The sequence below is a fragment of the Euphorbia lathyris genome, chromosome 10 (assembly GCF_963576675.1).
Source record: "Euphorbia lathyris chromosome 10, ddEupLath1.1, whole genome shotgun sequence".
In the NCBI taxonomy this organism is placed as follows: Eukaryota; Viridiplantae; Streptophyta; class Magnoliopsida; order Malpighiales; family Euphorbiaceae; genus Euphorbia; species Euphorbia lathyris.
The window spans coordinates 68,653,629-68,667,451 of NC_088919.1; the positions used below are offsets into that span (position 1 = coordinate 68,653,629).

At 34.2% G+C, this 13,823-nt stretch overlaps 1 non-coding gene across 1 annotated transcript; it reads right to left on the reverse strand.

The window, feature by feature from the left end:
* Positions 1 to 588: 588 nt before the first annotated feature.
* LOC136210264 (small nucleolar RNA R71) lies at positions 589 to 695 on the reverse strand. Its single transcript, XR_010677970.1, has one exon. It is a non-coding gene; the product is annotated as a small nucleolar RNA R71 (small nucleolar RNA).
* Positions 696 to 13,823: the final 13,128 nt, after the last annotated feature.

Genomic DNA, 13,823 nt, shown 5'->3' on the forward strand with positions numbered 1-13,823 from the left:
TATTTTATTTATTTTCAGTTTTATAACATATTTGCTTTCAATTTTGTTTTGAAGGTAGTTTGGCTCGTGTTACAATTTCAAGTTGATGCGCAGTTCACGAAATTCGGGCACGCCACCAGATCCTTTTGATCCAGAAATTGAAAGAACACTTAAGAAAAACAACAAAAACAAAGACAAAACACCCTTAAAAACTAAAGTAGACCAGCCAGAAATCATGGCCGATCCACCAACACTTATGGATTATGCTAGGCCAGGAATGGCCGGTGTAACTAATAGTGTAGTTAGACCCTAAACGCAAATCAATTTGAAATTAAGCCTGCTTTGCTTAATATGTTGCAAAACAACGTAACGTTTTACGGATTGCCTAACGAAAACCCTAATGCACATTGGACAAATTTCTTAGAAATTTGTGACACTTTTAAAATTACTGATGTAACAGCCGAAGTAATCAAACTTCGCCTCTTTCCTTTCACTTTGAAGGATAAGGCAAAAATTTGGTTAACTTCTATGCCTGCTGCAACATTTGAAACTTGGGACCAATTAGCCCAAGCATTTTTACAAAAATATTTTCCCTTAGCAAAAACCGCAAGAGTCATCAAAGAGTTGACATATTTTACACAAAATGATAATGAAACTCTTTATGAAGCTTGGGAACGTTTTAAAGAACTTCAACGTTTATGCCCACACCACCAATTGCCAGATGCACTTTTAATGCAGACATTCTATAATGGATTAAATCCTACGACTAGAGGTTCATTAGATGCTATGTCTGGAGGGTTATTTATGAAAAAGACATCCGCCCAAGCAAGAGAACTTTTGGAGGAAATGGCAATCAACAGCAGTATGTGGCCCGCAGAGCGTGGACATATACCAACGGCGAAACCATCATCCTCATATACATCATCGGTTAAAGGTGTAATGAATCTTGATCCTGTAGCAATGTTACAAGCCCAATTTTCTACCTTATCGCACAAAATTGATAAATTTATGGCACCATGAGATCCTAATGATCCGATCCAGAGAGACATTGACTACGAAGGTATGAATGAGATAGAACAGGTAAATTTTGTCCAAGGACAAAACCAAACTACTAATCCTTATTCTAATACTTATAATCCTGGATGGAGAAATCATCCTAACTTTAACTGGAAAGATGGTAATAATAATAATAATGCAAATGCTAATCAATATCGTATAAATAATTATCAAAATCAAACAAGAGATACGATTAGCACTTTATCTTCAAAAATCGACAAATTTATAGATGCTATGAATGGAAAGGTAAGTAATCAAGACGATGGTTTTAAACGGATCGAAAATAAATTCGATCAGCTTATCAAAAACCAATCATCTAGCATCCATAATTTGGAGGTTCAAATTGGACAACTTGCTAAATCAATTCCATCCCGCAAAGAGGGAAGTCTTCCCAGCCAAACGGAAGAAAATCCGAAAGAGCATGTTAAGGCTATCACTCTTCGATCGGGGAAAAACTACTTAGGTCCGGAAATGCCCGGAAATTCAACTTTACCTGGAAATGATTTACCAAAACCCAAAGAAGATACGTTAAAACAAAAAGATACACCAATTGACTCTAATCCGAAACCTTTTGTACCAAAGCCACCTTTTCCACACAGGGTCCGAAATAAGGACCATGATAAACAACTTTTATCATTTTTAGACAAACTTAAAAATTTGCATATAAATTTAACATTCATGGATGCAATTACGCAAATTCCTAATTATGGAAAATTCTTGAAAGATTTAATTTCAAAAAAGATTAGTTGGGAAGGAATTTCATCCATTTCCCTTTCTGAAGAATGTAGTTCGATAGTATCAAGCAAATTACCTACTAAACTCAAAGATCCCGGATGCTTTACCATTCCGTGTACTTTGGGAAATATGGAATTCCCAAGTTGCCTTTGTGATTTAGGAGCTAGTATAAACTTGATGCCATTGTCTATTTTTGAAAAATTAGGATTAGAAGAAGACATCAAGCGTACCAATATGGTTTTGCAATTAGCGGATCAATCCACTAAAAGACCATATGGTATAATTGAAGACGTTTTGGTAAAAGTTGATAAATTTATTTTTCCTACTGATTTTGTTATCTTAGATTTTGCTTATGATGCTAATTGTCCGCTAATCTTTGGTAGACCATTCATGAACATGGGACGTGCTCTAGTTGATGTGTCGGAAGGAAAAGTAGTTTTACGAATAGGTGACGATAAGATCGAGTTCGATATGAATCAAGCGATGAAATATCCTATGGAGGATTTCGCTTGTATGAAACTTGATTTAATTGAAGAATGTGTTAATGACATTGTTCAAAGAGAAGAAATAATAGAACCTATAATGGGTGAAGAATTAGAAGATAAGGACCCAGAGCCTTTGATTCGAGAAGATGGACCAGTTCCGCCTTCAGTAGTAATTCCACCTAAATTAGAACTTAAAGAGTTACCAAACCATTTGAGGTACAACAAAGAATATTGGGCTAGTAGGAAACTTATTAAAATCTATTACGAAAATATTTCCGAAATAGGAACTAGTTTCGTAACAAGATTTCCTGACATTTAAATCATTTCATTTTTCTAATAATTAGTTTTTATTATTTTTATTTATTTTTATTTTTATTTTGTTTTAGATTATATCATTTTATTAGAATTTTAGATATATAAAAAAATATATTCAAGTCATGATTTTAATTAATTTTTAGGAATTTCATGAGAATTAGAAAATTCAGTGATTCTCAGTTGAGAATTTCAGATTCTCAGTTGAGAATTCACATATATGAAATTCTTAATGAGGTAAGATATTTCTGGACTTATAGAGAATTTCAAATTCTCAGTTGAGAATTTAGGCATGGCTAGAAGTCAGGAAAATTTCTGGACTTGTAGAGGATTTCAGATTCTCAGTTGAGAATTCTGATTAAAAATTGAAAGGATAATTTCTGAACTTACCGAGGATGAGGATTCTCGGTAGAGGATCAGGAGTTTAGAGTTTTGACAACTGATTTTCGCAGGAAAATCAGCGTGTCGCGACTGCGGGTCAGCATCCTCGGTCACGACACGGGGGAAATTTTGCCCAGATTGAACCTTTTCTCAGCAGTTGTAACTATTCAGAATGAAACACTAAGTTTTTCTCATTTCTAAAAGGTTTGTTTCATGCCTTTTTACTTCGAAACAACACCTCTTTTCGTCATAGGATCTTATATATAGGTACTAGAGGTCCAGTTTTCTGTCACTTTCTTTTTCATCTCTATCAGAACTATCTCTGATTTTCTTACCATTCATAAAATCCAAACACTAAGTTCAGAACTTTTCTTCCTTACTCTTTCCAAAAATCATGGCTTCCTCAAACACTTCATCTAAGAAAGTTATTGCTTCACGCAATAAACATGTGGATATATCAGAGCGTTATGGATGTAACTTTCCCATCTTCAATCACGATGAGGGAAGGCGCTTCTTGAGGCTCCGATACACATTCTTTGTCGGAATGCTATACATGGATGACTTTCTTAACAATCAGTTGGGAATCAAAGATGATATGAGTCGCTACATGGAGCGATTAGGATGGACCAGATTTGTTGATATGAAGTTTCCTATAATTGGAGACTGGATATTAGAGTTCTTCTGTACAGTGCGTTTTGTTAACAAACGTCGTGTGCGTCTCAGTTTTCGTCGGGATGGCAAAACTTTCACTTTTGGATATCCTGAATTGCATGCTTGGTTTGGTTTTCCTTTGAAGGATGCTACCAAACGCCATCATGGAAGAGATATGACGTTCACTGATATTTGGCGAATGCTCACCGGAATCTGGCCTTTCCACCCAAAACTTGCCTATAATAAGTCTTTCTATTCCAACTCTATACTATATTTGCATAAGTTTCTGAGTCACAGCCTGTTCGGTCGCACGTTCAGTAGTGTCGTCCAAGAATCTGATCTTTATGTCATTGGCGATATATTTCAAGGCAACGTGGTTGATTCTTCAAAAATTCTGATGGAGGGTCTTGTTGCCGCATCTAGATCCAAGGCTAAGAAGGTTGGGTTCGGGAATATTATATGTGGAATAATTCTAGGGACCAAGGGAAGTATTTCTGTTCCTTGGAGTGATGTAGAATCTTTCCCGATGCTAGACTATGAATTTTTAGAATTTGAAGGTCTAGTGAAGCGAGTTTTTCGATCAGGACCAAATTTTCTTTCTGCACCCGAACGACAAGCCTTCGTGCAGTTGAAAATTGAACGATATAGGGCTAAGAAAATCCCGATTGAAGGGGACGAATTTTTAGCATAGCTTGTGTTTTGTTTGTTTGTAAATATATGTTAATAAATAAAAATTTCTCTTTTGCATTATACTTTGTTTTTTATTATATGGTTACATTTTAATTTCATAAATTTAGACCAATGAATCAATTAAATGCAAACTTAATCATTTCATTAACTAATTAATTGATTAATAATTAAATTTCAAGTTCCTAACATAAGATTCATTTAACTTAACTTAATGAATGCACATCAATGTTTCAATTAATTTTAGTTCCAACCCTTTCATATTTCTAATTTTAACATTCATTAATTAAAGCATTTTCATTTGTTTTTTTAATAAGGATAAACCTTTGGTTTTCCTTATCATTTAATTATTTTCATTTATGTTTTAAGTACAGATTTCATTTTTCAAGAAGTTCAGGATATAATTTATCAAGAAAATGCACGAAATGAAGTAAATAAGCTGAATTTGGGTAGCCACGAGGTGATCCGCGACAACGGATGCGCTTCCACGGTAACATCAGAAAAAATCCAGAAAATTTCAGACACAAGATTCGCTGCCCAGCGCGATTCGCGGCCGCGAATGTTGGATTCTCGGTAACTTCAGATTTTTCTTCTTAAATTTCAGAGGATATGTTGGTTGAAAAACGCGATCCGCGACCGCGGATATACATCCACGACCGCGACACGCGTAATTCAGGCACTCCAGGTCCGGTTTTCGACCTATTTTTCCATTCTTCCTATACCTTTTCCTTTTCTATTTAATCTATACCTATTCTTCTTCCTATTCATCCTCTATTTACACCTTTTCCTATTCTCCCTCTACCTAATTACTCTTCCTATTTCAACTCTACCTATTCCAATTCCTATTCCTACTCTAACTATTTACCTTGTTATTCAAACCCTATATATACCTATTACCTACACAAACCTTACATCACCTCCAAATTTAACCAATCACCTACTCTTACCCCTTCCCAATACCTTACTTTTACTCTTCCCAATTTCATCATTACCCTTTTCAATCACCTACACCTTTCAACCTCAAGAATCCACAACACTTATACTTCATCTTCAACCTCAAGCTTTTCTCTCTTTTCATCTTTTTCATCTTTTTCTCTAAACCCTAACATTCATAACACATAAACACCATAACCATGCCTAGAGCAAAGCGTGTTGGACACAAGCCAGCTGTCACTGAGGCTAATCGCCTTAGGGTTAGTTGCGGGGCTTATTTCGACATTCATTCTGAAGAAGAAGTTGGACGTTTCAAGCACTTTTCAAACGCCAATCGTAAGTTCGTGGATATGCAGTTTCTTGACTTTGATTCGGTAAGGAAGTTGAACTTCACTACACAAATTACTGCTTTTATTGAAACTTTGGGATGAGAAACTTTTGCTTCTATGCGTTTTCCACAAATTCAAGAGTATGTGGTTGAATTTTTGGTTACTTTGACGATGAACAAAAAGAGGACAGAAATTTCTTTTCGGAATAACGGTATTACCTATACCGTTGATTATGAGGCTATGGGTAACATGTTTGGTTTCCCTACTAGTGACTTTTATGATAAGCCTCGGGATTTTGATAATAACTCTTTTTGGCAAACTCTGTCTGACCAAACTTCTTTTGATTCTAAGAACACTTCGAGCAAGTTGATTAAGGACAATTGTGTGTTCTTCTTTCACAAGTATTTGAGCTTTTCACTTTTTGGTCGTGTTGAGAGTTCCAAGATTCAAGTCCGGGATTTGTTTGTTTGGGATTGTTTGTTCAAGGGTCTGCGGGTGGATAGCATTGGAATGCTTTTTGACAATTTGTATCGTGCTTCGAGGGCTCATACCACTCAAGTCCCTCTCGGTAATTTGATCACCGCTATTGTTTTGGGGGCACGGGATGAATTGGCTACTTTTGATATGTCCACCTACCATGGATATGTTCCGGTTTTGGACATTGGGGCACTTGAGCGGGCTCATTTATTGGTTTTTGCGGCTCCTCCTGTTTTTATTTCGTATGCTACCCGTATTGCACATCTTCGTGGCACTATGGGTGGAGGTGCTTCTAGTTCTCATAATGTAGGTACCAATGAAGAAGGAGCGGAGGACGGTGGCGACGCTGCCCCACAAGCCCACGCAACACAAGATAATGATCCGGTGGATTTAAGGCGGATTTTGAACCAAATCAATGCAAATAATCGTCAAATGAATTTAAGAATTGATGATTTGGTGGAGAACAATATGGTGATGAATGACAACCTCAATACTTTGAGGCGTGCGCATCGTTAACTCGGCATCGGATGCTTTCATTTTTCCATCGCCGATATGTGGAAACTTCACCAACACCTCCGGATTCCCCGCCACATGCTTAGGTTTTATCTTTTATTTTTATCTTCTCTTATTTCAATTTCAGTTTCGTACATTTTTATATTTATTATGTTTCGTACAATTTCTAATTTCACTTTAATTTTATGATGAATGTTTTTGCTATATCTTTCGTTTATTTCCGTTTGTTTTATCTTTAGTGTTTTATCTCCATTTTTACCCCCATGAGGACATGGTCCAATTTAAGTGTGGGAGGAGATATATACATATATCATTTTATGCAAACGAATGAACGAATGTATGCAAATGAATGAATGAATGTATGCATCACTTGTTTTTCAAAATACAAATGCAACGTATATTGCAACACTTTTACGTATATTGCAACAAATGAAAAAAAAACTTAACATTTTTTTATGAAATATCATTTTTACATTTATAAATTAATCATAAGTTAAAATTTTTATGATTATTTTTAGGTTATCATTATCGATAGAAATAAATATTTCTATACGGGTAATATTTTTCAAAATATATTTTTCACAAATCTTCGACACGATTTTAAGTAAAATTGTCTCGAGTGAATGTATTTAAGTAAAAATTCTTTATTTTTAATCTTTATTTCATATCATGAAATTCATGATACAATAAATCTTATTTTAAATTTTCAATTAGGTTTATAGGCATTAATTTGAACTAACAATTTTTAGCTCGGTTTTGATTTTGTCTTACAATAACACCAATTGAAGTTTTTAAGGAAACTATAGCCATAATACATGTTGAATTTTAAGTCAATATAGGGTGAATGTGCTAATTTTCTTTTTTTTCCCAAGTTATAATCAATAAATCGTATTCTTAACTTTTGGCCACGATTGAGACCAACCTTATCACAATCGAGGTATGAAAGGGAAGAAATTAATAAGTAAAGCGTACTTTTGGCCACGGTTGCGACCACCCTTATCACAATCGAGGTATAAAAGGAACGTTTAAATTAGAAAAATTAAGCGTGTTTAAAGTTTAAAGTAACGATTGCGTCCACCCATGGTATGGTCGGTACCTCTTAAGCGAACACAAAACAATTACATATTAAGTTACGATCGAGACCACCCTTATCACGGGCGTAACTAAGCAAATAAATTAAACTAAATACTCATATATAATAATTCAAGTTTGGGAAAGGAAGTTTGGTGCTTTGAAATGCCTTGAGATGGAAAACTCAATAACATGCGTGCTTACATCGTCCCGAATACTTCAATTTAAAAATTGAAATACAAGACGAATGATATATCGTATTTATACTAAGTTAGTTTGATATTTTGCGTATAAATTTGCCATGTGAAGTTAGTCTTTTCGGCTTAACTAATTTAAAAGGTAAACATAAAGATATATGTTTTATTTTTTATAAAGAGATTAGTTAAGAAATAAATTCAGTGAAATTTTGCTCGGGACTAGCAAAAGATTAAGTGTGGAGATTTGTTAAGTCCAAAATATACCTAAAATATCATTAACATTTACATCATTTTTATTACGAATTTGTGTTATTTATATCTGTTTAGATTACTTTTACTTTCGAATATCTTTCTTTCTTGCAAGGTACTTGAATATTTGGTAAAATCCAAATAGGAACGAAAAAGGATCTAAAACAGAAGAAAAACCCTTCAAAAGGAGTCAAAGACGACGTAAATCGAAAGCACCAAGTCGAAGACACGAACGAAAGCGAAGAACAAAGGAAACCTATCGGGCCGCGACAGTGGATCCCAGACCCGCGGCCGCGACACGCGCGGTACAACCAATTCTCCCCTTCGTCCGTCGCTCAGCTCAGTGCTACGTCATTCACGGCCACGGATTACTATCCTCGGTAAGTGCAGAAATTCACCAAGAGCATTTAACACATGCTGAAAATCCAAGAAACGCGTTCGTTCAAGTGGATAAAGACGTCCTTTCACAACGGACACGACTCTTAACCAACGGATACATCACTTCAAACACAACCCTTCAACATCTATAAATAAAGAGTTGATGTTGAGAAAAAGTGTAATGAAATGTTATAATATAGATATAGAAATCAGAGCGTAGAACTTATGTCGAAGTTCTAAGTAAAAACATTTCGAGAGTTAGAAATTAGATTCTGTACAAAACAAGATGAGGTACACATATTGTTTATAGTTTAATTACAACTCAGTAGCGTTTAGACATTGTTCCAGTTTTAGTTTGCATCATGGTAGTGGCCGACCGAATCCCTATTACGAAGTTACAGCGAGAAGATTGAGTAAAGTGTTCGCCCCCGAGCCTGACAACCTCCTAGGAAACCCAAGGAAGCGGAACCGATCAAGCCCTTCACTTGCACGCCCTCGAAGAACTCGATGCTCCTTATTCTCTGTAAACTTGTATCAATTTATTTTTCATCTAATAAAATCCGTTCTATTCGACAAATCGTTATGTAGCACTTATGGTAACCAATCCAATATAGTGAGGCTGGTGTTTTCATTAATATGCACTTGAATTCAAAATCATTACAAGGAAACTTTGTTGAACACTTAGGCAAATTATCATCTCGAAAGAGTGTTAATTTGAGTAAGGGCAACTATCCCGAAAGGGTTTTGTCGCGTTCAAAGCCAATTAATTAGAGGTTCCGTCATTTATTTCATCATCATAATAATACAAAGTTTAAGTTGTTTTCTTTGCTTAATGCAAATGAACAAATTCATTCCTTTTTCTAATAAGTTCTAAATGTTCCTGTTTTGTAAAATTCATCCTTAAAATCAGAAGATCTTTCTAACAATCGATTTATTCTAAATATATAATCTTATTCCAGCATTTTCAAATACTCAAAGTTTTCAAATTCAATCAAATAAATTTCCTAAATTCAATTAATCCAATTTTCACTTTTTATTTACATTTTATAAATCTAACAAGTTCGAAATTAAAGATTCAAAAATAAGTTTTTCGTTAAAAAACGTATCTCTGTGGGATCGATATTTTTATTACTACAAGCGAAACCGTGCACTTGCGGAAATCGCTCAACACTCATTAAGTTGCATTAATCTTTGAGGACCTGTAGAAGATAGATTAAAGTTTAGAAATTTAAGCGCCCAATAAGACTTATGTTCTAATTCAACCGGTAAATGACAAGCCTTCCCGAAAACAAGACGATATGGTGACATACCAATAGGGGTTTTGAAAGCCGTCCTATAGGCCCACAATGCATCGTCAAGTTTAAGGGACCAATCTTTTCTAGATGAATTTACTGTTTTTTCAAGAATGTTTTTTAATTCACGGTTTGATATCTCTACTTGGCCACTTGTTGGAGGATCCAATTAAATCATGCAATACGAACAAGAACATAATAGAAATTGATTACTTGAAATAGATGAAAAACATTAAGTACAGAATGATCTCCCAATTGATTGTTCAAGACCTAAAAACCTCTAACTAGAAATTGCAAATTTGTTCATATTGGAGGAAGAAGAAGCCATGGAAGAATGATGATACATGAAGAGAATTTGATATTTTTTATTCTCTCTGTGTGTGTCTTCTTTTGTGTGTGTGCCCTCCCCCCAATGTGGTTCTGATTGTCTCTTTTTATAGCTTTCACAATTGTGCCTCTTGGATTTTAGGAGAGAGAAACTGACTTTTATTAATTCCTCATAAAAATATTAAGAGAAACTTTCCTTTAGAATTAAACTCTAAAAGAAACTCCCTTTTAGAATTAAACTCTAAAAGAAACTCAACTTTAGGATTAAACTCTAATTAGGACTATTTAAGAAAATCCTAATAGAGTTAAAATCTCATAACATAAGTCATCAATTCTCCATTAAATGCTCATTGATCCACAGGAATAGGTTAGGACAGATCATCATTTGAAACTCCTTTTCAGCACATGACTTGACAAGTTTCTTCAAATTCTCTTTAAACTCCATAGAATCACCATTTTAACCATCAATTTGAAATTGAGTCTCAAAAATACCTACAAAATAGAAAACAAGGTAAACTTGCACCTAAACAACAAAACTAAAACTAAACCCTAAGGAATTAAGATATAAAAATATGTATAAATATGGAATTATTTCTTTTTAGTTAGTGCTTAAAATTTTTCTATCGCTTTATTTCTAGTGATCAGTGTTCATCAAGCTCAGGTATGTCTCTTGAAGAAATTGTTCATGCTTTAGGTGCTAATATTTTGCTATTTCAGCAGAATACTTTGATATTTCAACAAGAGATCCAAACAAGTCTAGAAAATGTGCAGTCACAAATGAGCCAAATGGCAACTTCAATAAGCAAGTTGGAATCTCAAGCTTATGGGCATCTTCCATCCCAACCCGAGGTGAATCCTAGAAAGAATGTTAGTGCTATCACGTTGAGGAGTGGTAAAAAAGTGCAATCACATGATAAATCAGTCTCAAAGCAAGTTATGGAAAAAGAGCTAGAGAAAGAGGAGGCCATTCCTAAGCCGACTTTAAAGGAAACACCATCACCACCCATTGTAATTCCTCCCCCATTCCCAAGTCGATTTTCAAATTCTAAAAAGGAGGATGAAGAGAAAGAGCTACTAGACGTGTTTAGAAAAGTTCAGATAAATATCCCTCTTCTTGAAGCAATTAAACAAATTCCTCGTTATGCTAAATTTCTTAAAGATTTGTGTACTAACAAGAGGAAATTGAGAGGTGATGAAAGGATAAGTGTAGGGGAGAATGTTTCTGCGATAATTCAAAATAAACTTCCTCCTAAAAGTGAAGATCCAGGTATGTTCTCTATCCCTTGCAAGTTAGGAAATGTTAGAATTGAAAAATCTATGTTGGATCTAGGAGCTTCAATTAATGTTATGCCACGTTCTATTTATGCATCTTTAAATGTTGGACCTCTAAAAGAAACTGGCGTAATAATTCAATTGGCCGATAGAACTAATGCTTATCCCGATGGGGTGCTAGAAGATGTACTTGTGCAAGTTAATGGTTTGGTTTTTCCTGCAGACTTTTATGTTTTAGATATGGATGATGATGATTTTCCTAAGTCTTCACCAATTATTTTAGGGAGACCATTCCTTAAAACATCTAAAGCTATAATTAATGTGCATGAAGGTACACTCATTATGGAGTTCAACGATGAAGTGATTAAATTTAATATATATGAAGCTATGAAATTTCCATGTGATGTAGCTTCTAATTTAGCTACTGATGCTGCTGCTAATCCCATGCATGAGATTTTTGACAGTAAAATTTCTGAAGAAACATTGCAAGTGGAGCTAAAAGAGGTTTTGTGTGAGAAAGGTGATCCAAAGATAGAACCCGAGGCCGTAATTGGTAAATTCAAGATTGTGTATCTAGGTGATAATGAAACCATTCTAGTGATCATACCAAAAGGAATGCATGAGGAAGTGTTGATTCGGGTCTTGAAGGAACACAAAAATGCCATTGGAATTACTTGAGTATTTGGCATAATGTCTAGCCAAAGACGATAAACAAAGGCGCTCTTTTGGGAGGCAACCCAAATTTCTATCCTTTTACTTTATTTTAATTTTGTTTTATTTAAATTCGTGTCCTTGTGTTTTGCACATTAGGGACAATGTGTGTTTTAGTGTGGGGGAGAGGTGTTTTGGAGAAAATTTTCGCATTTTTAGTCTTCATTTTAAATTGAGTTCTCTATGTTTAGTTTGTGTTTTGTGTTTTCATTTGCATTTAGTTAGCTTGTGTTTTAGTCAAGTCGTGTTAATCATATTCTCCTTAACTTGATAGTTTAATTAGCTCGTATTATCGAAATCAATTAAAACTTATGATGAGTGTTGGACTTAGTAACAGTTGATTTGGTAGTCTTTATTTTGAGTAATCCATTTTAACTAAAACAATCAAATTGATTGAAAAGTATGCAGCTTGGTACAATTACCCTCAATTTCTATGAGCGTTTGAGCCAATGGAGCAATTTACTTAAATAACATCAACGTTTAACGTTTGCTCCAATTTTTTTTTATTATGTGTGAATTCATACTTGGTTTGCAACTCTAGAATTTGCATCAAATGCTTTTCGAGACCACGCGTTTTTAGTCATGCATTGAAGTGAGGAAGACAATTAGGATTAACCACTTGACTTAAATAGCCTAACCCTTTTTCATTTTTATCTCTTAGATAGCCAAGTTTGAGCCTTTAACCTTTTCTTTGTTGTACACACCAAATTGTTTTCCCTTTTAGCCAAACACTAACTTTTAACCTTAATCTTAAGAGTTGGTAAGCAAGTCAGTTCTACAAGTTTTTTTTCTATAAAATGTCTGCACTAGTCATTGTTCATATATGCTCATATCATTCAAAAGGAGGTTCGTCCTTAAAAAAAAGTCAAGGATGTCTGAAATTTTATCTGTTGCACTTCAAAAGTTCGGCAGTCAGTCTTATTTTTCGTTTCTATTCAAAATAAATAAATTCTCACTTTTGTTTATCAGCTGTTTGTCATCAATATTTGACAGCTGAATTTGTCTCTTGTTTGTTGGCTGTTTTGTTTCACATCTTTTTAGCAGCCAATTTCGTTCTCATCTTTTGTTTATTCACTTCTATTCAAAAGAAATAAATTCTCAGTTTTGTTTATCGGCTGTTTGTCACCAATAGTTGACAGCTGAATTCGTTTCTTTTTTGTTGGCTGTTTTGTTTCACATCTTTTTAACAGCCAAGGTTGTTCTAACTTTTGTGCCTTTTCTATTCTAAAAAAATCCATGGAAAAAAATGAAAAAGAAAAAAAAAAAAAATAAAAAAAGAAGAAAAAAAATAAAAAAAGAAAAGAAAGAAAATATAATAAAAAAAAAGTTTGAAAAAATATATTCAGTTTTGGTAAAGTTTCTTCCCTTTCTAGTGCAGATGTTAATAGATTAGTTTCTTTTGACTTGCTTGCTAATTTTTTTGATTTTTAACCTAAATTTTTCCATTTTCCATACCTTTAACCCTAACCCCGTTACAACCCTTTCAAAGACCTTCGGATTTTTGTTTTGATTATATAACAAAGTGGCCGAGATTAGATTGAAGTGCAAATTCATAGTAGTTCATTCCTTGTATAGAATCGAGAGCTTCAAGTATATTTTTCCCTAAACACGTGTGTGAATTGAGTGACCACCTTGTGAGAGTTATCAAGCTTTGTGTATTTGATTTCGATAACATTGTTGAACTTGATGTCTTACTTAACTATTGAATACAAAATTAACTGTGAAAACTTCTGATGTTTTAATTATTATTGAGATTCATTTCCATAATGCTTGGTAATTCGAATTTGA